Here is a 25,327-nt window from a genome sequence, read left to right on the forward strand (position 1 = left end):
ACTCCTGATTAATCACTTTTGCGTTTCGGAAGCACATCCAAGGAGGTTGTAAAAACCGTGTTTGTTTTTGCCGTTGCCAAACCTTGTTGAAGCGGCTCTCCGGAGGCTGCCCATGATGTGCTCAAGATGCTGGGAGAGGCGAGCTGATCCGTCCAGGTGCGTGTGCCAGCTCCACGCTTCTGGAAGCTTCTCCAGACAGGTACCGGGAGAGAGGGAAGGAGGGAGGGGACGGGCAGGCGGGCGGACAGAGCAGGAATCTGGCCGCTGGCTTGGCCACTCTGGGCCTTCTCTTGGCAGTCCCGTCCTGCGTGACTCGGTGCCAAGGACCTTCCTGAAATCGGCTCTCGGATGACTGGGGGGTGTGTGGGCTTGTTCTGTTCCAGAACATTCTGTCAGCATCTACAGGCCTCACACCAAGCTCTGCCTTCGATCAACTCCACATGTGGACACACTGTCCAGCTTTGTACTTAATAGAACTTGTCCAAACACATCCATCAAGGGCTGGGGAGCAGACATGTGTGGCCAGTGGGTGGAGTGCCATCCCCTGGTGGCCACAGCGGTTCTCTACTGGGTCCTCCTCCCCCAGCCAGGGCAACAGAGGAGGAGGCAGGCTTTGGGCCTGTACAGTTACAGAGTTTTTTTTTTTTTTTCGTTTATTTATTTTTTTTCCAGGAATTCTCACACCAAGCAGTTACCTTAAGAGCACATTTGTTGAAATTCCCTGATTCCCACTTTGAAGTGGGTTCTGGGTCTTTCTTGAAACTGTGGACGAAGTAAGACTGGGTTTACATTAGCTGGCGGAGCTCACCAGACCTGGTGTGTGTGTGTGTATGTATGAGCGAATGTGTATGCATGTGTGTGCGTGCGTGTGTGTTTGTATGTATGAGTGAATGTGTGTGAGTGTATATGAGTGTGTGCCTGTGTGTGCATGTGTGTGAGTGTGTATGTGTGAGTGTATGAGTGTGTTTGCATGTATGTGTGTGTTTGCATGTGTGTGTGAGTGTGTATGTGTGAGTGAGTTGTGTGTCAATGTGTGAGTGTGTGATTGAGTGTGAGTGAGTGTGTATGTGTGTGAGTGTGTAAGTGAGTGTGTCAATGTGTGAGTAAGTGTATGAGTGTGAGTGTGCTGTGTGAGTGTGTGCATGTGAGTGAGAGTGTGTGTGTGAGTGAGTGTGTGTGTTGAGTGTGTGCATGTGAGTGTGTGTGTGTGTATGTGTGCAGATCCGCAATATTTAGAGACAGGCTGCTGAGCTGGTGGGCGCCACACACTCTGGCTCTGCCCCGTGTGGCCTGAGTGCTCCTAACAGAGCCTAAGGCACAGACTGTCTCTTGCATCAGAACCCAGTTCCCCTCCCACTCGTCTACAGGTAGGCTGTGGTGGGGCCGGGCAGTGGTGTACCCAGTTTAACGCACACAGACCTAAGGGCACGGACCCACACAAGGATCCTGGTTTGAACCCTCGCTCCTGCAGGGGAGAAGCTTCAGGAGAGGTGTGGCAGGTCTCTCTCTCTCTCTCTCTCTCTCTCTCTATCTATCTATCTCCTTCCTCTCTGTTTCTCTGGATATCTCGTTCTACTGTGAGACCAGTACTGGAGGGCAGGCTTGGCACAGGACTGGGGCTGCCCAGCACTTGCTGTGTGAATGTTTGGGGTGGGCGGGCAGGACGTGGTCCGGAATCTGGGCTCTGCGAGTGCTGACTAGCTTGGCTGTCTCGAGTGACAGTGGCGGCCGGATGTGGGGAAAGGCAGTCTCTCCTGACACCCGGTGTCCACACTGTCACTCGCCGATGGCCTTGGGGACATACATGGGGATGAGCTGCTGGTGTCATAGCCAGAGACCTGTGCAAAATAGGTCAGGTGCTGTAACAGAACTCGACAGGTCGCTCAGGAGAGACCCGGCTGTCCCAAACAATTCCAGTCAGGGAGCCAGGCCACAGCCGGATGAGCAGAGAACTGGGGCATCTATGGGGGTGACGGAGCACAAGGAAGTCGGGGCAACGGGGGCCTGCATGGGTCTGCATTAGATCAGTCATCGCACCTCTCAGTGAGGTCCCCTCTTCACTGATAAAGGGACACACTTGCTCGTGACACATGAGGTCAGTCGAGGCCTGAGTCCTGCTTCCTGCAGGAAGACATTCTCATCCCTTTTCCAGCCTGACATACCATGCCATTGCCCCTGGGCCCTTTCCTGGACAGAACCTCAGGACAAAGTGACCTTGGGACATTTCTCCTGGCTCCATTGAAACATTCTGCCACCACGGATATTTCAACTCTTTCCTTGTGTGTGTGTGTGTGTGTGTGTGTGTGTGTGTGTGGTAAGCGGCTTTCAGAGCCCTTGAAGGCTTGCAGGGCTCCCACACCAAATACTTTGTAGGGCAAGGGATGAATGTCAGTCCGGAGAAAGCAGTTTCAGGGAGTGTGTGACAATACAGATCTGGAGATAATAGGTTACTAGGGAATATACTGATGATGATGGCTCCCTTGTGACAAACCCTGTTGGAGCCTCACTGACAACAATTAGACGTCCCAACTCCTAGCAAGACCTCTCTCAGTCTGGGTGCTTTCCCTGTGAACTCACACTCAGACACACAGGTCACCTTGCTTCCAAAACCTGCACTGTTATGTAGCTCCTTCTCTCTCTCTCTCTCTCTCTCTCTCTCTCTCTCTCTCTCTTTCTCTTTCTCTCTCTGGAAGAGATAAAGAGGTAGCTGTGGGGTAGAAAACTGGTAGAAAAGAGAAAGCTGGGGGTCTGGATCCACTGCCAACATCCATGTCCAGTGGAGAAGCAATTACAGAAGCCAGAACTCCCATCTTCTGCACCCTGCAAGAACTGTGACCCAAACACCCAGAGGGGGAGAAATGTCAGGGGAAGATGACCAGAGGGCTCTGAACGCCAACTCCATCAGGACCCAGAGAGAGAAGGGGAAAGAAGGAAGGACATTCAGAAGTAGTGACAGGTGTAAGTGTGACTTGGAAGGAAAGAATGTGAAGAGCCCTAGAAAAAAAATGGGCACTTCACCAGTGCGTCCTGGAAGTCCACCTCCCCAGAGCCCTGCCCCACTAGGAAAAGACATAAACAGGCCATGTCCAGCAGAGAAGCAATTACAGAAGCCAGAGCTCCCACCTTCTGCATCTCACAATGATCCTGGGTCCATGATTCCAGAAGGATAAAGCAGGGAAGCTTCCAATGGAGGAGAAGGGACAGGCAACTCTGGCGGTGGGAACTGTGTGGGATTATACCCTGTGATCTTACAGTCTTGCTAACCGTTATTAAATCATGAATAGCGGAGGGTAGATAGCATAATGGTTATGCAAACAGACTCTCATGCGAATAAGTAAACTAATATATATGTATTATTTATTGTAATGAAAGAGATAATAATATAATAATATATGTATATTATTATTTGTTGTAATGAAAGAGAGATACAGAGAGAGACCAGAGTCCTGCTCAGCTCTGGCTGATGGAGCTGGGGACTGAACCTGAGATTCCAGAACCCCAGGCAGGAAAGTCTTTTGCAGAACCGTGATGTTGCCTGCCCTTCCCCAGAGGAATCTCTATCGAGCAAAAAAATTCCTTCAAACCGTATAGCAACTCTTGCCTGAATTATTTTTGTCACGTGTAGTCGATGCCCTAATCACATTAATAAATTACTGGTCAGGAACCGGGCACTAGGACAGCGGGTTAAGCCCTCGTGGCACAAAGCGCAGGGACCCGCATAAGGATCCTGGTTTGAGCCCCTGGCTCCCCACCTGCAGGGGAGTCGCTTCACAGGCACTGAAGCAGGTCTGCAGGTGTCTGTCTTTCTCTCCCTCTCTGTCTTCCCCTCCTCTCTCCATTTCTCTCCGTGCTATCCAACAACGATGACATCAATAACAACAATAATAACCACAACAACACTAAAACAGCAAGGGCAGAAAAGGAAAAAAAATGGCCTCCATGAGCAGTGGGTTTGTAGTGCAGGCACTGAGCCACAGGGATAACCCTGGAGGCAATAAATAAATAAATAAATAAATAAGGAGTCAGGCGGTAGTGCAGCGGGTTAAGTGCAGGTGGCGCAAAGCACAAGGACCGGTGTAAGGATCCCGGTTCGAGCCCCCAGCTCCCCACCTGCAGGGGAGTCGCTTCACAGGCGCTGAAGCAGGTCTGCAGGTGTCTGTCTTTCTCTCCCCCTCTCTGTCTTCCCCTCCTGTCTCCATTTCCCTCTGTCCTATCCAACAATGATGACATCAATAACAACAACAATAATAGCTACAACAATAAAACAACAAGGGCAACAAAAGGAAATAAATATTAACAAGTTAATAAACAATAAATAAATGAATAAATAAATAACTGGCTGGCTCCAATGTGCTGTTTTCTGGCAACAAAGGGTGTATTTGCTGAGCCGATGAATACACATTCCCTGCATGAGGACCTGGGTTCAAACCCAGCTTTCCACCTGCAGGGGGAAGTCACAGGAGAGGATACTGTAGGCATCACCTGTCTCTTATCCTCTCTGTCACCCTCTCCCCGCTTGATTTCTCTCTGTTCCTGTCCAATAAAAGGAGAAAATGCTTACCAGCAGCAGTGGATTGATATACAGGCAGTGAGCTTCAGTGATAACCCTGGTGGCAATAAAAAACAAAACAAACAAGCATACAAATAAATAAACAAAGAGGCTGGGTCTTGGTGCACCCTGTTAAGAGCACAGTATGAAGCATGAAAAGATCCGTGAAAAGATCCAGAGGTTCAAGACCCAGGCTCCCCACTCGCAGGGGGGAAGCTTCTTAAGTGGTGAAGCAGGTCTGCAGGTGTCTCTCTTTCTCTCTCTCTCCCTTTTTATCTTCCCCCTCCTCTCTCAATTACTCTCTGTCTTATTTAATAAAAAAAGGAAGAAAGGAAGGAAGGGAGGGAGTGAGGGAGGGAGGAAAGAAGGAAGGAAGGAAGGGAAAATGGCCTCCAGGAGCAGTGGATTTGTAGTGCAGGCACCGAGCCCCATCAATAACCCTGGAGGCAAATAAATAAATAAACGAATGAATGAATGAATGAATGAATACATAAATAAACAAATGGTGTGTTTGTGCACTCCCTCTTTTCAGAGCATGGGCAAGTGTTCCTCTTGTCTGCAGGTTTCTGTTCTAATTGGTTAATTCTGTTTACCATCACCTAACATTCTCTCAGTTTTGATCAGGTTCAGGTTTATTTTTGTTTGGAGACACTGCTTATCTGACAACACTTTCATGCCTCTTTGCACACAAAAGAAAGTCAGCTACATACAGTTCTGGTGGTGAATAGGTTTTGACGTTGGACTCTCATGAAGATTCACATTTAGGGCTGCAGACGGACCGTCTGGGGGTCTTGTGAACATATCCACGTGCAATGAGGAGACTGTGATTCACATCAGTCCAGAAACTGGCAGATTCAGTTCTGCCCAGAGCACACAGTCTGCTCTGTCTGACCAGCGTCGAACCTTCCTTCACTGAGAGAACAGTCTGGGAATTCGGTGATACCAATGCCCTGTGCCTTGTTAGGACAGACAACAACAACATCACGGTTCCTGTCTGCTACCAAGGTCTCCACTACAGATGCAAGGAATTCTTTAAAAACATTTTTTATTATCTTTATTGGATAGAGACAGCCAGCAATCAAGAGAATTGGAGGAGATAGAAGGGGAGGGAGGGAAGGAGAGAAAGAGGGAGAGGGAGAGGGAGAGGGAGAAAGAGGGAGAGAGAGAGGCCTACAGCTCTGCTTGACCACTTGCAAATCTTTTCCCTGCAGATGGAGACTGGGGCTTGAACCCCCCTTCCTCATGCATTTTTTTTTTTTGCTCTCTTGTAACAAATCAAGAAGTGTGCATTGAAAAATACTTATAAATAAATAGGACCTCAAGACCAGCTCTGTGGTGGTGTCAGGATGCCAACCCAAGAGCCTGTTTTGTACTTGACACAAAGAAGGACACTTCATGCTCTTGGAGGTCACCACCAGGAAGAGATGTCTCCTGCTGCCTTGGCCCCTCAGTCGGGATGGACCTCCCTGATGTTCCTGGGCTCCCCCAGCTGTGCCCAGTGCTCTGTCTTTTCCCCTCTGGCTCTGATTTCTTATCAGGGAGTTAACTGTGAGGTGAAGGTCTCTTTTTTTTTTTTTTTTTTCTTCCTTTTTTTTTTTTTCTTCTGGCCCTGAGCACTCAGCTCGGAACAATGGCCCGGCTGCCAGAAAGATATCGTCCTCTCTGAATTTTATCTTGTGTGGCTCTTCCCTGCTACCCCCCCCCACACACACACACACATACACCTTTTCTGTGCAAAGAAAAGACTGTTTTCTTCAGGTCTTTCGCCTCCACTCTGCAACCTTGACGTTTGTAGAAGGTACAGAAAGGACCCGGCCTCCTCCTTTCCCTGGAAGAGCTCAAGGCTTGCTTTTGCTTTCGGGGGTGGAGTGTGGGTGTGTGTGTGTGTGTGGGGGGGGTCACACAATAGGTTGAATGTCCTCCAACAATTGAATCTTCCAGTTGAAAAGTGGTGATGGATGTTCTGCGCTGCTGAGTGCCTTTTCTTATGACGGAAGCTTAGCTAGTTTCTTTTCCTCTTGAATTAAAAAATATTCGGCTTCTTCAACTTTTTGCTTTCCTTTTAATTATTTTATTGGTGGTTATTTTCTTAGTATGCTGTTGGGTTCGATTTGCTAAGATCTTGTAGAGGATCTTTGTGCTTGAGTTCATCATGGACACATAGGTCTATAGTTGTTTTTTTAAATTTTTTATTTATAAAAAGAAAACAGTGACAAAACCATAGGATAAGAGGGGCACAACTCCACACAGTTCCCACCACCAGAACTCCGTATCCCATCCCCTCCCCTGATAGCTTTCCTATTCTTTATCCCTCTGGGAATATGGACCCAAGGTCATTGTGGGATGCAGAAGGTGGAAGGTCTGGCTTCTGTAATTGCTTCCCCGCTGAACATGGGTGTTCGCAGGTCTATCCATACTTCCAGTCTGCCTCTCTCTTTTCCTAGTGGGGAAGGGCTCTGGGGAGGCAGGGCTCCGGGACACATTGGTGGGGTTGTCTGTCCAGGGAAGTCTGTTTGGCATCTTAGCAGCATCTGGAACCTGGTGGCTGAAAAAGAGAGTTAACATATAAAGCCAAACAGATTGTTGACCAATCATGGACCTAAAGGCTGAAATAGTGCAGATGAAAAGTTGGGGGCCCCTCCATTTTGTAGATAGCTAATAGGCATATTTTAGTTATATTCCAAAGGTTCTGTGGCTATACTAGGTTTTGTTTTTTGTTTTTTTTCTTTTTCTATTTCCCCTGAGCCTGAACTCTGATATGCAGGTGGATCCAAGTTTTTGTCTGGGGAGATGATGTCATGGCTGGAAAAAGTGAAGGGAGGATGGACAACATACTCTATGCTGCACCTGAGGAAGATGGGTCCTGACATTGGGGCAGTTTGGAATGTTCCTACTCATGACCACAGAATGTGAGCTCAGATCTACAGGGATGCAGAGGTCACACAGGCTCCTAAGCTGAATATGGGCCCCAGATCACATCAAATTGATGGGGTTTACAGTCAACACTATTTATACCCCTTTCCCATATCAGGGAGACACTCTCTTCCCTGATCCAGCTTTCCGGTCTATAGTTGTCTTTGCTGGTAGACTCCTTTCCTGCTCTGGGAATCCCAGAGATGTTTACCTCATAGAATGTGTTTGGGAGTCTTATCCTCTTTTTGATGTTCTGGGGGAGTTTGAGAATTGGTGTGAGTTCTTCTTTGAAAGTCTTATAGAGTTCATTAGCTAAGGTGCCTGGGCCTGGGCTTTTATTCTTGGGAAGGTTTTAGATGACTGATTCAATGTCTCCATGAGTCACTGGCCTGTTGCAGTTATCTACCTCCTCCTGGGTAGAGCTTGGCAGGTGGCTAAGATCCAGAGAGTGCACCCCCTCATTCCTGGGGGTCGTCTGATGGACTTGCACGGAGATGCCCACGGTGTTCTCGCATCACCTGTACCTTCCGGTCAGCAGGTACCAGTCCATCTCTCTTCTCATTCCTGATTATCTGTTTCATAATGTTCTCCTCTCAACCCCCACCCCTCTCAGTCGGTAGTCAAGTGAGTGATTTTTCCATTTTATTTATCCTTTTGAAGGGCCTCCTCTTGGTTTTGTTTGTTTTTTTGACTTTTTGGAATCATCTTTCTGGTTCTTATTTCATTAATTTTCTACCCTCATTTTAACTGTTCCCTTTGTCTTGTGGACTCTTAGGTCACCCTTCCTTCCTTCTCCTCCTCCTCCTTCTCCTCATTCTCCTCCTCCTTGTCCTTCTTTTTTGTTTTGTTTTGTTTTTACCAGAGCCCTGCTCAGCTCTTGCTTATGGTGGTGCGGGGGGTTGACCCTGGGACTTTGGAGCCGTAGGCATAAGAGCCTGTTTGCAGAGTCATTATGCCATCTACCCCTGGACTCTTGGACTTTCTTGCTAGTTGGTTCTGTTGGGGTATTCTAGAAGAGTCACAAGAAGAATACAACATTCTCATTTAATGTCCCCTGAGATCAGAATCCTCAGGCCTCACTCCTTCCCCTTCCTCCTTGATCCGGAAGCCACTTCCAGGTCATTGGCTACATCCGGTAGCTGCATCTTTACCTTTTTCATTCTTTATCCTCCATTTTCTATTGTCCCTGCCTTGTTTGTTTGGGAGGAATTCTGTTCATTTACTTTTTTTATATAAAAATTTTACTTAGGGAGTCGGCGGTAGCACAGCGGGTTAAGCGCATGTGGCACAAAGCGCAAGGACCGGTGTAAGGATCCTGGTTCGAGCCCCCGGCTCCCCACCTGCAGGGGAGTTGCTTCACGGGCGGTGAAGCAGGTCTGCAGGTGTCTGTCTTTCTCTCCCCCTCTCTGTCTTCCCCTCCTCTCTCCATTTCTCTCTGTCCTATCAAACAACAACGACATCAATAACAACAACAATAATAACTACAATAAAACGAGGGCAACAGCTTAGAGGACCCGCGTGTCTGTCCTATCAACCCCCCTGCCCCCTGCCAACACAGACACACACACACACACACACACACACACACACACACACACACACACACACACTTTGCCTCCAGGGATCTTTTGCAAACTTCCCTCCTCTCCACCGCCAGTCAGCAGGCCTCGGGCCCTGCCCCTTCTTGTCTCAGCAGCACAGCTAGATCAGACCTGTGCTGGTTTTCTCATTTAGATTAGAGGCACGGCGTGGAAATCCATCATCCCAACTGCTTCGCTCCCAGGCCAGGCTCAGGGGAGAGGGCTATTTTTTACGTACTCAAAAGCAGCAAAGTGACAAGAGCTTCCTGGAACCCACTTCCAGGCCCGCTGCCAGTGCGGCCCATGCTATGGTCTGACCTGCTTCCTGGCTCTGGAGGACACAAGCCCAGTGGCCCTCAGGGCAGAGGGAAGAGGGAAGGTTCTGGAAGGGGGCAGTGTGTGCAGAGTCCTGTGTGCCGTGTGCCGGTGCGGAAGCCAGCGGGTGGGGTTACACATGGTGGCAGAAGTGGCCCCTGGCTGTCACCTTCCCTGCCTCCATCTGTCTGGACTTGGCTACAACTTTCTGCATACCCACCCCCAGCAGCAAAGCCAAGGAAGGGGATGGTTGGGGTTTGGGGTCAGACCTCAGCCCCTTGTGGCAAAGACCTGCCAGAGAGGTGGGTGGACAGGTGTGTGTGGGGGAGGCCTTCAGGATTTCACATCAGCCCAACACCCAGCTCCAGAACCTCAGAGGCCAGAAGAAGGCCTGTACCTTGCTGTTTCTGGCTACTTAGAAGGCGTCTCTTTGCAAAGTCACCTGAGCCTCTTGCGTTCTGGTCCCTGAGTGGAACAGCAGGGGAGTCAGAGGTCATGATTTCCTGCTGTCCCGTGTCCTGTACAAAGTCAGCCCTGAGTCCCAACCAGGCCTCTGGGAAGGGAAGGCCTGATCTGAAAGACTAGACTTTCTCTCTAAAGAGAAGCATGTTGGTATTGGGCTCGGGAGAGACAGCTCAGCCAGTGACGTGTGGGCTTTGCCGCAGATACGGTCCAGGCTCAGGTGTGGCTGGCACCCCACGAGAGGTGGCAAGGAGCCTAGAGAAGCCCCAAGACTGTGACATCTCTCCCCTCATCCTCCTCACTTAAGCCTCTAAATGCTAGATAAAAAGGTGGATTTTTTTTTTCCCAGAGAGAAATAGATAGAACTGAAAAGTAAGAACAGAAACACTATTGTGGTTGGGGGTATAGCATCATGGTTCTGCAAAGAGACTCTCATGCCTGAGGCTCTCAAGTTCCAGGTTCAATGCCCCCACACTGCCATAAGCCAGAGATGAGCAGTGCTCTGGCCAAAAAAAAGAGAAAGAAATACTATCATAACGGTGAAGTGTTTTTTTTTTTTTTTTTTGGCCTCCAGGGTTGGCCACCACTTCTGGTGGTCTTTTTGTTTTTTTCTTTCCCTTTTTCTATTGTTATTATTTTATGATTACTTATTTCATAGGACATATATATTCCATGAAATATCACTCTGCAATCAAAAAAAAGGTGACACTGTGTCCTTTGGGACAAGGTGGATGGAACTGGAGGTGACGGTGCTTGGTGAGATAAGAGGTCAAGGGTAACTGCCGGCTGACTTCAGTCATTGGTGGAATCTGATTGACATGATCTTGCTAATAAATAAATAAATCCAAACAAAACAGAAGCAAGCACATTGTACTCTGGTGGTTTATCTTTGGGAGGATGAAGGGTTTGCTGCTGTTACCTTTTCTGATGTATGACATTCTCACAGGAGTGAAGTGGTATCTCATTGTTGTCTTGATTTGCATTTCTCTGACAATCAGAGACTTGGAGCATTTTTTCATGTGTTTCTCGGCCTTTTGGATCTCTTCTGTGGTGAATATTCTGTCCATGTCCTCCCCCCAATTTTGGTCGGGGTTATTTGTTGTCTTGTTGTTGAGTTTGGCAAGCTCTTTATTGGTTATTAAACACTTGTCTGATGTATGGCATCTTCTCCCATTCTGTGAGGGGTCTCTTGGCTTGGGTACTGGTTTGTTTTGCTGTGAAGAAGTTTTTAATTTGATGTAGTCCCATAGGTTTATACTTGCCTTAGTCTTCTTTGTAATTGGATTCGTTTCACTGAGGATGTCTTTAAAATGTATATGGAAAAGAGTTCTGCCAATATTTTCCTCTAAGTATCTGATAGTTTCTGGTCTAACACCCAAGTCCTTGATCCACTTGGAATTTACTTTTGCATTTGGTGAAATACAGTGGTTCAGTTTCATTCTTCTGCATGTTTCAACCCATTGTTTCCAACAACATTTGTTGAAGAGACTCATCTTTCCCCATTTAATAGTCTGGGCCCCTTTGTCAAAGATAAGATGTCCATAGGTGTGGGGCCTCATTTCTGGGCTCTCAATTCTATTCCACTGGTCAGTGTGTCTATTCATGCTCCAGTACCAAGCAGTTTTGATGACAATGGCCCTATAATACAATTTGAGATCTGGGAGTGTGATGCCTCCAGTTCTGTTCTTTGTTCTCAATGTAAATGGGCCCAACCTCTGTGGAGAGCAGTCTGGAGAACTCTCAGAAGGCTAGAAATGGACCTACCCTATGATCCTGTAATTCCTCTCCTGGGGATATATCCTAAGGAACCCAACACACCTATCCAAAAAGATCTGTGTACACATATGTTCTTGGCAGCACAATTTGTAATAGCCAAAACCTGGAAGCAACCCAGGTGTCCAACAACAGATAAGTGGCTGAGCAAGCTGTGGTCTATATACACAATGGAATACTACTCAGCTATAAAAAATGGTGACTTCACTGTTTTCAGCCAATCTTGGATGGACCTTGAAAAAGTCATGTTAAGTGAAAATAAGTCAGAAACAGAAGGATGAATATGGGATGATCTCACTCTCAGGCAGAAGTTGAAAAACAAGATCAGAAGAAAAAAAAAAAAAACACAAGCAGAACCTGAAATGGAGTTGGCGTATTGCACCAAAGTAAAAGACTCTGGGGTGGGTGGGTGGGGAGAATACAGGTCCAAGAAGGATGACAGAGGACCTAGTGGGGGTTGTATTGTTATATGGAAAACTGGGAAATGTTATGCGTGTACAAGCTATTGTATTTACTGTTGAATGTAAAACATTAATTTCCCAATAAAGAAATAAAAAAAAACCACAAGAAAGAAAATAAGAGCAAAAAGACGTAGACACGGAAAGCAAAGAGACTTAAATTCACACAGAGAAGGCCAAGTGTTCTGAGCTGACACTCAAGGCTTCTTTCCTGGACCCGCAGATGGGAGGCAACAAGGAGCAGCTCAGACGACCAATGTTTTGCAGCAGAGCAGATGTGACCATTTGATAGACGTACATCCATCAATGCCTTTGCCCCCCGTGGCTCCGCAGAACTTAGTCCTCCTCTGGGCTGGACATGATGGCTTTAGCAGCCAGGAGCACGGCCCCAGAGGACCACAAGGCAAGGCCACGGAAGCTGATTATTTAGACAGCTTCCCGGCAGCCTTCAGCCATGGAGGGAATATATCCCCACTGTCCTGGGCCAGGTGGATGGTTTATAAATCAGCTAAATAACTTTGTCTCATTGCCAGGAACTTTCTATCCTAGTGGGTGGGAGTGTCTGACTTTTTTACCAACCACATGTTCCAATTGTTCAAAGTAAAACTTCCGTCTGGGCTGGAAAGAGACTTGGTGAATTAGGGTGCCTGGCTTTGTCACACATGTGTCTGAGTGCTGTGGGGTTGCTCCCTCTCTCTCTGTGTCTGTCTGTCTGAATGGAAAAGTGGGCTAGCGGCACTATTCACGATAGGCAAAGAGTAGAAGCAGCCTGAATGCCCATCAGCAGATGGCTGGCTAAAAAGGTTATGGGATCTATATACTCTGTGGAATATTACTCTGCAATCAAAAAGATGACGTTGTGTCCTTTGGGACAAACATGGATGGAACGGGAGGTGATGATGTTTAGAGAAATAGAGACCTGCAGACCTGTTTCACTGCTTGTGAAGTGACATCCCAACCCCCACAAGTGGGAAGCCCGGATCTTTGCAGGGTTCCTTGCACTTCATACTATGTGCACTTAACCTGGTGAGCTACTGGCCAGCCAGCCTCTCTCTTGAACTTTTAGGGGGAGACTACGTGCTGAAATGTGGGCTTATCCTTGCTAATACAATGGGGATGGGGAGTGGCATCTGTTAAGATGTTCTTCTCCACAGAGGGATGCGAGTGCCTCACCTGGGGAGGCACGGGACTGAAGTGAATGTCATTAACCTTCTTCCGCTAAGGGGACCCAGGTGGGTGGTCTTTCTAATGACTGACAAACACCTTCCATGGCTCCCTGAGGCCAGTGTCACATCTCTGCTTTGCAGTTTGGGCGAAGAGGGACATTCCAGTTGTGATGTTAAGCTGGGGCTGGGGCAGCCTCCGTCAGAAATGGAAGCAAACCACTGTCGAGTTACATCCTCCTGCTCCTCCTCTTCCTCCTCCTCATTCTTTCCTTTTTGTTGGAGTGTTCTCAGTTTCTCTCTATCCTATCCAACAACAATGATAGTAATAACAGCAACCATAATAATAATAATAATATATATAATAACAACAATAAACAACTCCGACTCCCTAGACCCAAATTCTCTATGGGGAGCGGAAGGTGGGAGTTCTGGCTTCTGTCATTGCTTCTCCGCTGGACATGGGTGTTGGCAGGTGGATCCACACCCCCAGCCTGTGTTTGTCTGTCCCTAGTGGGGCAGGGCTCTGGGGAGGGGAGGCTCCAGGACACACTGGGAAGTCAGGATGGAATCATGGTAGTTTCTACAACTTGGTGGCTGTAAAGTGGTAAGATATAAAGGCTATTTTTCAATCAACAGGAACCCAAAGTAGGGATAGAACAGATTAAACTAGGGGTCTTTATGTGGGAAGAAGCTAGGAAGTCTATTTTAGGTATATTCCAAGGGGCCCATGACTTCAGTAATTTTTGTCTGCACCCAGCAGCTCACGTGCAAGTGGGCTAAAAGTATTTTCTGGGAAGATGGGGTCAGACTTGGAAACAGGACGAGAAAGCTGGATCCGGGCCGGGACAGCAGATACATACCAGTAACTGTGAGTGCGCTGATCCGCCCCAGGGCTCTTGCTTATTCACACAGGGCTGATGTCTATTCACTGCAAGGGCCATTTGAAACCCTGCTTTTTCTCCCTCCCTCCCTGGGATGGCGCTTATTCTCATCTGGGATCTGAAGTCTATCAGCTCCAAGTCTTTGTGTCTTGGCCTCTCCATGGGAAAACAAAACAAAACAAAACAAACAAACAAAAACACAGAAACAAAAACGAACTAACGAAACCTCGGGATGATAGCGACGGATTCACCATAGCCTCTTGGAAGGGCCGGAACTCTCGCCATGGTGCACAAGACCCTGGAGCCCCTGCCTGACCCCCAGCCAGAAGCCGGAAGCCGGAAGCCGGAAGCAGGAAGCAGGAAGCTGGAAGCTGGAAGCCAGGAGCCGGAAGCAGGAAGCCGGAAGCCGGAAGCAGGAAGCAGGAAGCCGGAAGCCAGAAGCTAGGAGCCAGAACCCGGAAGCCAGAAGCTGCTTTCCTGTGCTCACTAAGCCTCCAGAACTTTCTTCCCACAATGACTGCAGTGGATTTGCAGTCCGGAACTCTGCTCTTCAAAAAAAATTAAGGGTGGGGGTAGGGGAGTCAGGTGGTAGTGCAGGATCCTGGTTCAAGCCCCCGGCTCCCACCTGTACGGAAGTGGCTTCACAGGCGGTGAAGCAGGTCTGCAGGTGTCTGTCTGTCTGTCTCTCCCCCTCTCTGTCTTCCCCTCCTCTCTCCATTTCTCTCTGTCCTACCCAACAACAACGACAACAATAAAACAACAAGGGCAACAAAAGGGAATAAATAAATATTAAAAAAAAGCCCAGCCCCCTTGAGTGTTTAGAAACAAAACAAACCTGGGCGGGGAGGGGAGGCAGACAGTGGCGCACCTGGTTAAACACACACATTACAGGGCACAAGAACCCAGGTTCAAGGCCCCGGGGGGAACGCTTTGTGAGTGGTGACGCAGGGCTGCAGGTGTCTCTGTCTCTCTCTAGTTCTCTCTCCCCTCTCAATTTCTCACTGTCTCTATCAAATAAATACATAAAATGTTAAATAAATAAACCTGTCAGGATTGCAGGTGTTAAAAAAATAAAATAAAAATTGGAACAAACCCAGGGGCCCCTGGCTGCCTGGCATCTTCATCTCTGGGGAGGGGGTGCTCTACTTGTGTGGGGGGAGCGTCCCTACTGGGTGAGCCCCAGGGTGGGCACCTATGAAGATGTAGCCCCCCCCCCCAAGAAAAGTTAATTAAAGTTTTATTTTATTTTATTTTATTGCTTTGGAATCAAAGAGGCCAGGGATGAGGCAATCTGCAGGAATTATCTAAGGTCCCTCCAACCTTAGCATTTATTATTCAGCGCCTCACTCATTGCCCTGATTCTAAATATTTAATTAGACCACAACTGTAAGTGCTTGATTCTTTCAGGAGGGCCAGGGATCACTGGGTGTGGGGGCCAGGCCAGGGGAGGGGTGGGGAGAAGCCAGAGGTAGGGAGCCCCGTACTTTGCGGGGGATGATGTAAGGTCACGGGAGGGGACTCGGCCTTGAAGACAGACGACTAAATGCATGAACATGGTCTGCTTTGCACATTCTCCTGGGAGTTCAGAGCCCACCTCCACCCCACCCACCTGGTAAAGCTTCACAGCCACTGTGGAGGGGACCCTGGGGAAAGGCAGCTGACAGAGGGCAGAAGGCAAGGCCTGGCACCCAGAGGTGTCTGCTTGTCAGCACACTTACGTGCGCGCGCACACACACACACACACACACACATGCAAACACACACACTTGCACACACACACGCACACACACACATGCACACACATGCAAGCACACACACACACACGCACACACACATGCACACACACATGCAAGCACACACACATGCACACACACACATGCACAAACACACACACAGCTTGGCCAGCCTGGGCCTATTCATAATGCACGCTTAGCACTGTCTGCAAGCCCCACACCCAGGCAGGGAGAGGGTGGGGGGCAGGGGTCTGTGCTACGTCTGGGCCTTGCGGGGGGGGGGGGGCTGTCTCCCCGGCCGGGTGGGCTCCCTAAATGTGAACGGGGCGGGGCTGGATGTCACCAGCTCAGAAGCTCGCCCTGCCCACCCAGGCGGTCTGCTGTGAACTCAGGAAGTCCCTGTGTTGTAGCCGGGGTCCCCATGGGGCTCAGGTGGGACCCCATGAAATACAAACTCACAGCTACTCTTGGCCCCTGAGCCTGAGCAGTTCTGGCGTGCGGTGACCCTCACCCACTGCGACTGGTGACGGGAAAACAGGGAATTTGGGGTCAGAAATTCCTTACCAGGAGCAGCATTTTGTTTAATATTTTATGATGAACATTTTTAGAGAGAGATCCAGAAAGAGAGAGAGAGAGAGAGACCGAGACCAGAGCCCTGCTCAGCTCTGGCTGATGGTGGTGCTGGGTACTGAACCTGCGACCTCAGAGCCTCAGGTAGGAGAGTCTTTTCAGAACCATGATGCTGCCTCCCCAGCTTCCTCCACCACCACCTCCTCCTCATTATTATCATTATTCCATTTATTTTATTTAAAAAAAATTTTTTTTAATATTTATTTTATTTATTCCCTTTTGTTGCCCTTGTTGTTTTATTGTTGTTGTTGTTGTTGTTGTTGGATAGGACAGAGAGAAATGGAGAGAGGAGGGGAAGACAGAGAGGAGGAGAGAAAGACAGACACCAGTAGACCTGCTTCACCACCTGTGAAGCGACTCCCCTGCAGGTGGGGAGCCGGGGGCTCAAACCGGGATCCTTATGCCGGTCCTTGCGCTTTGTGTCACCTGCGCTTAACCCACTGCGCTACAGCCCGACTCCCTCCATTTATTTTTTTTTAAAAACTTTAAGTCCTGCTGACCTCTGACTGATGGTGGTACTGAGGATTGAACCTGGGACCTCAGAGCCACAAGCAAGAGAATTTTTTTTTTTTTTTTTGCAGAACCCAGGCAAGTAGCAGGTCTTGTGTGTGTGTGTGTCAGTGTGCTTAAGAATTATTATTATTTTTTATTGTTGTAGTTATTATTGTTGTTGCTATTGATGTCGTCATTGTTGGATAGGACAGAGAGAAATGGAGAGAGGAGGGGAAGACAGAGGGGGAGAGAAAGACAGACACCTGCAGACCTGCTTCACCGCCTGTGAAGTGACTCCCCTGCAGGTGGGGAGCCAGGGGCTCGAACGGGGATCCTTGTGCTGGTCCTTGCACTTGGCACCACCTGCGCTTTGCACCACTTGCGCTTAACCTGCTGCGCTACCACCTGACTCCCTAGTGGGTTTTTTTTGCCATATACTCAGCCTAGCTTCAAACCCAGCCCCCATGGCATTGAAGGTGCTGTGGTCTCTTTCACTCTCTTTTCACTCTCTGACTTCTCTTTCTCTGCCTAACACACACACACACACACACACACAGAGAGACGTGTAAGACATAGAAAGGGAGAGAGAGATCACAGCACAACTCAGCTCTGATGTGGTATTGCAGGGAGTTGAAGCAGGGAAGACTGCGGCCTCAGCCTTGCAAGTCTGGTGTTCCACCACTGGACCGTCTTCACCAGCAGATTCTCGAGGGCAGTGAGTGGGGTGGCAGGCAGGAGGCTGCTGTCCAGACCCGCACATGCTGGCTCTGTGGGCGGCGCAAGAGAAGCCCGGCCTGGCAGGAGAGCCGTAGCTTTTACTGGCGGAGCAATAACGTCATGATCGCTGTCGTTGCTGGCACCATATAGCTCGTTCTGGTAGATCATAATGGCTGCTAATAAAATATTCATGCTCTTTACTTCTATTTCTTCACATATTTCATCGCAAAAACAAGACGTGTGTTTATTCTCCTCTAGTGCCGTCATTAGTCTAAAATTGGCCACCCAGGAGCGTCAAGGCTGGAGTCAATAGGAACCTCTGTGTGTGTGTGTGTGGGGGGGGGGGGGGGGGTAGCGCCCTCTCTGGGGCCTGCCGGAGAACTCAGATGAAAGGAACCTTCCTCTAAACAATATCCACCATTCACAGATTGGGTGCAGGTGCTCCCAGGAGAGTGCAGGTGTGGCCAGGTGCAAGACCCTGAGTTCAAGGCCCCAGTCTCCACCTGCAGGGGGAAAGCTTCACAAATGGTGAAGCAGGGCTGCAGGTATCTCTCTGTCTCTCTATCTCCCCCTTCCCTCTCGATTTCTTTCTCTGTCCAATAAATAAATAAATACATAAGGCATTAAAAATATATTCAAAAGCACTATCATCATACTACCAGCTTCATTTAAATAATGCAAAAAAATCAGCCACAGACAGTGCAGACTTGGTTCCCTTAGACTTGTAGGTAAGTGACTCAGGGAGGCTCAGTGTGGGGGAGTGATGGACTCTGCATGTCTGAGGTCCTGAGTTCAAGCCCCAGCATCGCCAATGCCAGACCGATGTTCTGATTCTCACAGTCCCTTTTGCTTTGGCTCTGTTGCTAAATGAACCACCACATCTCACATCTCTGAAAATAACCCACAGACTTACACGTATAAGCGATTCTGTACACACCAGGGATCGCTGATGGTCTTACAAGATATAATATCTAATTTAATGTGAGTTTTATGACCATCCTTCCTTTTTCACATGTTGCCACTTGAGTCTAATTTGCCCCACAATAAATTAGTCATGAGAAACTGCTCTTTATTTTTTAATATTTTTATTAGTGATTTAATATTGATTTACAAAATTATGAGATAACAGGGGTATGATTCCACAGCGTTTCCATCACCAGAGTTCTGTGTCCCTAGTCCCTCCACTGGAAACTGCAGTGGTTTTCCTAAGGTCACAGATATAGATTGATTATCTATCTACCGTCTATCTATCTATCTATCTGTCTCTTTTCACCTATTTTTTTCTACAGCCCTGCCTTTTCTTCCTGAGTCATACACACCTACACCTGTTACTAATTCTGAATATCTTTCCTTTTTTCCTCTTCTCTCTCTGAGTCCTGGTGAAAATGGGGTTCAGAACTCTCTAGTTATGTTTCCTTAACATTTCTCCCCCCTCTGGGGGCAAGGACCTAAATTCTTTATGGGGAGCAGAAGGTGGGAGTTCTGGCTTCTGTAATTGTTTCTCTATTGGACACTGATGTTGGCAGGTGGATCCACACCCCCAGCCTGTGTCTGTCTGTCCCTAGTGGGGCAGGGCTCTGGGGAGGGGAGGCTCCAGGACACATGGGCGAGGGCGTCTGCCCAGGAAGTCAGGATGGGGTCATGGTGGCATCTACAGCTTGGTTGTGGTGACTCAGTGACTCGCTCAGAAATATATAATTCACAATTATGTATTATTCATTTTTCACATATTGCCGATTGACTCCACTTTGCTCGTGGTGTGAGAAACTGACCCTTTCTTATTAACAACAGGTGATTCCAGGTGGTTCATTTCTGCACTGGGATAACCTCCTTTTTCATCCAATTTTGCATTCTGTGTGGATCACTTGTGTTATCTTACAAAGAAAGAAAGAAAGAAAGAAAGAAAGAAAGAAAGAAAGAAAGAAAGAAAGCTGTCCAATGACTTGAATGGACTCCATCATGTGGCTATATTTTCTACCACCAGAAAGAGACAGAGGGAAAGAGGGAAAGACACCACAGCATCAAAACTCACTTCAATGTGGCAGGGACCAACCTGGTGCAGCAGGCCCCTTTGAGATGAGCTATCTTGCCAGCCCTAAAAGGTATCCCTTAGGAGAATAACATTCTCAGAGACAGACTCAACTGCCTTCACCATGACTTCCTCCCATCCTCACCCCTCATGGTTTCTCTTTTCTTCCTCCTCCTCCTCCTCCTCCTCCTCTTCTCCTTCTTCTTCCTTTTCTTCTCTCCTCCTCCTCCTTCTTCTTTTCCTTCAGGGTTATCACTGGAGCTCAGTAACTGTTCTACAAATTCACTGCTTCTGGTGGCCATTTTCCCCCATTTTATTGGACAGGACAGAGAGAAATTGAGGGTGGAGGGAGAGACAGACAGAGAGAGAGACAGACACCTGCAGACCTGCTTGACTGTTCGTGAAGCATCCCTGCCTGCAAGTGGGGAGCCGGGGGCTCTAACCAGGATCCTTGGGTGGGTCCTTGTGCTTAGTACTATGTGCACCTAACCACCACTGCTCACCACCCGCCCCGTGATTTCTCCAGGAGAGGGATCGCTTGGAGAATACATTTATTTAAGACTCTTAATGCACTTGTCACTTAGCTCTCCACAAGGACAGCACCTCCCGTCCTGCCGCTGCTAATGTGTGAGAACCCTCATTAATTTCAGAGCTTCAGCTAAGTGCCCGCTGTGGAAATTTTTATCTTCCGCTTGACGAATGAATGGGGTCTTTCTTTCCTACACCACGTGGTCACCGGGCCGTATTTCATCTTTTCTAGACATTTCTGCTTCTCTCGTCTCTGCCATTTGAGGGAATATATCCTCAAATCCAGGCTGGTGCTCTCAACATCAGACGTGACATCAGAAGCCACTGACCTCCTCTGCTTTTCTGTTTTCTAAGGTATTTGATGGGCGTATGTTAAATGGACAGTCTGTTTCCTTTCTGTATTTGTGAGGCTTGTTCCCGGGGGAGCCTGTGTCCACGTGTGGGATAGAGAACAGACTCACTATCATCAGAGAAAGTTCTGGAAGCAGCCAGGGCTCAGGCCCCAGGAATGTGTTCCTCATGGTGGTTTTCTCTTCAAGCCCTCACACAAGTTGTCCCTTTCCCTTTCTGACTTCCTTCCTTGCCGTAGCTATCCATGGTTTCATTCCCTTTTTAATTAATGAATTTATTATTCGACAGAGAAAGAGAAATTGAGACAGGAGGGAGATAGGGAGGGAGAGAGAAAGGGAGACACCTGCAGCCCTGCTTCACCACTCGTGAAGCTTTCCCCCTGCAGCTGGGGACCAGGGGCTTGAACCCGGATCCTTGTGCACTGTAACATGCGTGCTCAACCAGGCGTGCCACCACCTGGCCCCTTTTTGTTTATACTCTCCATTTTTTTGTTTCTGTTTTGCCTGCCTGTCATTATGTCTATGTATTTATTTTGGATAGAGACAGAGATAAACAGAGAGGGGCAGGTAGAGAGGCAGAGAGACACCTGCAGCCCTGCCTCACAGCTCGCACAGAAGTCCAAAGACTTTTTTTTATTTTTAATTTTTTTAGCAGACCAAGAAATCCCTGGCTACACTCAGTCCATTAGCGCGGCCTCCCCTCCAGCAAATCCCCAGAGCTCTGGGCAGGAACTAGCTCATGCAATTAAGGAGATAGAATCAAACAAGATATTTACAACAGATTTTTTTATTTGCACACTCAGACATAATGAATTAAAAAAAAAACTCAGGACAATAGCAAAACACAACAGCTATCTGTAAGTCTACTTGGAAAGTAAATGACAAGCTCTACAATTTAACCTGAAGTCCTTCTTTGCTTCTCTCTCCCTGTTTCTCTCTCTCTCTCTCAATGGATGAAGATGAAGCCCGCAAAACTATTCACAGGTGTTCAGCACCTTGGAATTTAAATGCTGGTCTTTCTGTGAAGGCGTTCTGAAGAGGGGCTGGGTTGGCTGTGCTCATTCACCATCACGTTGTTCTCTTGAGGGGTCGACATGAAATTAACCACCACCACCCCGTCTCAACACAGGTCACTATTTGTTGTTTAAAGGATTTATCCATTCACTTACTTTAAAAAAAAATCAGTTTATGGGTTCACCAGCACAGCAGCTGTTTCCAATATTTTGATCCAGGGTGATATAGAGAGTTAGACAGAGAGAAGTCCAGGCACCTGCAGCAAATCTGAATCATTCACAAAACACACCTACAGCCCTCACAAAGCTTCCCCTGCCAGTGGGGACCAGGGGGCTTGAACCCAGGTCCTTGAGCCTGCTAACCTGTGCATTCCACTAGGTGAACCACTGGAGCTTTTGGAAAACAGGTGCAAAAGGAGATTCCTCAGGACCTGGTCTAAGACAGAGCAGACAGTCAAGAATCTACTGAGCGTTTGTTCTTAGAATGAAAGACTCAGCAGCCTGAGCAGTGGAGAGCCCCATGCTGTGTACAAGTTCCCACAAGCTCTGGGACCCTGGTTCCAGCTCCCAGTCTCCACAACAGGGGAAAAAGCTTCTGGAGAGGTGAAGCAGGGCTGCAAGCGTCTCTTTTTCTTGCCCTATGTATGTCCTCTTCCCTCTCGATGTCTTTCTGTCTTATCAAGAAGAAATTTTAAAAAGGCTGAAATACATGCAGTATCATTGACTGATTATATTCACCCCCAAAATATTTCTCATCCCTGGAAGAAAAACAGTCTCCTTGGGGACTGGGCAGTGGTGCGTCTGGTTAAGTGCACACGGTACTAAGCACAAGGACCGGCGTGAGGATCCCGGTTGGAGCCCCCGGCTCCCCACCTGCAGGGGAGTCGCTTCACAGGCGGTGAAGCAGGTCTGCAGGTGTCTGTCTTTCTCTCCCCCTCTGTCTTCCCCTCCTCTCTTCATTTCTCTCTGTCCTATCCAACAATGATCAACAATGGTAATAATAATAACCACAATGAGGCTACAATAACAAAGGCAACAAAAGGGGGAAAAATGGCCTCCACAAGCAGTGGATTCATGGTGCAGGCACCGAGCCCAGCAATCACCCTGGAAAAATAAATAAATAAATAAATAAATAAATAAATAAATAAATAAATAAGAAGGGGGAAACAGTTGAGAGAGAGAGAGAGAGATGTAGACCTGCTTCACTACCTATGAACCCCCCCCCCCACAACTCCCCACTGCAGGTGGGGACCGGGGGCCTGAACCAGGGTCTTTGTGGTGTGGCAGCATCCACCCGGCCCCCAGTCTGGGGTTCCTGACACCCTCTTGTATGCACCCCACCGCACCCCACCCCACCCCGAGGAGGCATGTTTTCAGCTCCAGCTTTAAGAACCGGAGTCCTGCGTGGTTGGCCGCATGGAGGTGCCCTAGCAGCCCCCTGCCCTGCCTTATGCCTCTGCCTTTGACCATCCTTTTTATTTTAATACTTTTCTAATTAGGAAGATTCATGTTTTACAGAAAGCAGTCAATACGGTTGTTGGTTCATGTGCCAAAGTTCCCCTTTTTATGTCACACACTCTCCCCCGAGCTGAGGTCCTTCCACCATCAGCACCTCAGCACCGGGACCTGGATCCCCCATCCCCCAAAATCCTTTGCTTTGGTGCAAGACGCCCAACCAGGCCCCATCTCTGCTGTGTGTTCTTTGTTTGTTCCAAGACTGTAAGGTGACAGAGCTCACACCACCCCCACCCCCAAAGCTCTGTGTCCCCACCCTCCATCCTCCCAAAGACCACCACTAGAGTTCTCAAAGCCCTACAGTCAGTTTGCTTGCTTCTGTTTTGTTGGGATTTTTTTTTTGGGTGGGGGGCACGTTCATGTCAATGAGATCTCTCGATTCCACATATGAGAGAGACCATCCCGCAGCCGTCTCTCAACTCTTTCCTCATCTCACTAAGCACCATCACCTCCAGTTCCATCCATTTTGTCCCAAAGGACACAATATCTTTTTTTTGTTTGTTTTGCTTGCAGAAGAGTAGCATTCCATGAAATACATATCCCATAACTACTTTAGCCAATGATAAATCAGGAAATGACAGGTGTTGGTGAGGTTGTGGAGAAAAGGGAACTCTGCTTCATTGCTGCTAGAAATGAAAACTGGGTCAGGCCCTGTGGAGACTGTGTGGAGAGTCTGAAAACAAATAAAAATGGAATCACCCTGTGATCCAGTAGTCCTACTCTTTTTTTAAAAAAACTTTTTTTTTTTTTTTTTTTTTTGCTGCTGCTGCATTTACTAGTTAGTGTGGAAGGAGTGAAGAGGGGGTGTCACTTTTTAAAAATATTTATTTATTCCCTTTTGTTGGCCTTGTTGTTTTATTGTTGTAGTTATTATTGTTATCATTGTTGGATAGGACAGAGAGAGATGGAGAGAGGAGGGGAAGACAGAGAGGGGGAGAGAAAGACAGACACCTGCAGACCTGCTTCACCACCTGTGAAGCGACTCCCCTGCAGGTGAGGAGCCGGGGGCTCGAACCAGGATCCTTATACTGGTTCTTGCGTTTTGCGCCACCTGTGTTTAACCCGCTGAGCTACTGCCCGACTCCCCCAGCAATCCCACTTCTGGGCATTTATTCAGCGGACACTCAGACACCCCTGTGCTCACAGCTGAACTGTTCACAACAGCCAGAGTGTGGACGTAGCCTCAGTGCCCGTCAGCAGGTGACTGGGTAAAGAAGTGATGGAATCTCTGTTCCTTTCGGTTCTTATTTCTCAACTTCCACTTTATGCGTGAGACCATCCCATAATCACCCTCTTCCTGGCTGGGACACAGCTTAAAAGAAGCTCCCAGAAGAGACAGACAGAGGGGCTACTTTAAGGAGAAACACACAGGCCAGTCCTGGACGTCATCTCACTATGAGATGAAGCTGGGAGACTCTTTGGCCCAGAGTAGACATGTTTTGAACCTGAATGACTGTGTGTGTGTGTGTGTGTGTGTGTGTGTGTGTGTGTGTGTGTTTCTTTTGTTTTGTTTTCAAGGAGGGCTGCTGGTGGTGTGGAGATTTTGGACATGGGACTTGAGACCCTGAGGCATGAAAGTCTTTTTGCAGAAGCACTGTGTTCTCCACTTCCAGCCTACTGGGTGAGTTATTATAAACAGTGACTAAAGAAATGACGCTTCCACCGTGCCCTGGATACCCCCAAACAGGAAGCCAATCGTCTTTACAGGAAACGTGACAATCTCTGCTCTTTGCAGATTCCCTTCCGGTTCTGCAGAAGCCAGCGAAAAATGTCTACCTCCGGCTGTGACAGGACACCTGTGTTTAGAAACATTATCAAATGAAGCCACCCCGACCAGGCTGATCCTCGAGGTGTGGCCAGATCATCTCTCTCTGGCTCCTGGGGCCGGTTTCATTCATCACTGGCTGAGAACTCCAAATACACACACACAGAGACAGACACACACAGACAGGCACACACAGACACACACAGACAGACACACACACAGACACACACACACAGACACACACAGACAGACACACACACAGACACAGAGACAGACAGACACACAGACAGACAGACACACACAGACAGACAGACACACACAGAGATAGACATACAGAGACAGACACACACACAGAAAGACACACAGACACACACACAGACAGATACAGGCTCCATCGAATTTTATTCACAAGTCACTAAGACATTCTATAAAACCCCTTTCTAACATAGATTATTGAA

General features: G+C 48.1%; 1 long non-coding RNA gene across 1 annotated transcript; it reads left to right on the top strand.

Annotated features, from left to right (window-relative positions):
- LOC132535391 (uncharacterized) lies at positions 1 to 25,105 on the top strand. Its single transcript, XR_009547168.1, has 3 exons — positions 1 to 199; positions 20,459 to 20,580; positions 24,840 to 25,105. It is a non-coding gene; the product is annotated as an uncharacterized LOC132535391 (long non-coding RNA).
- Positions 25,106 to 25,327: the final 222 nt, after the last annotated feature.

The sequence above is a fragment of the Erinaceus europaeus genome, chromosome 22 (assembly GCF_950295315.1).
Source record: "Erinaceus europaeus chromosome 22, mEriEur2.1, whole genome shotgun sequence".
NCBI lineage: Eukaryota > Metazoa > Chordata > Mammalia > Eulipotyphla > Erinaceidae > Erinaceus > Erinaceus europaeus.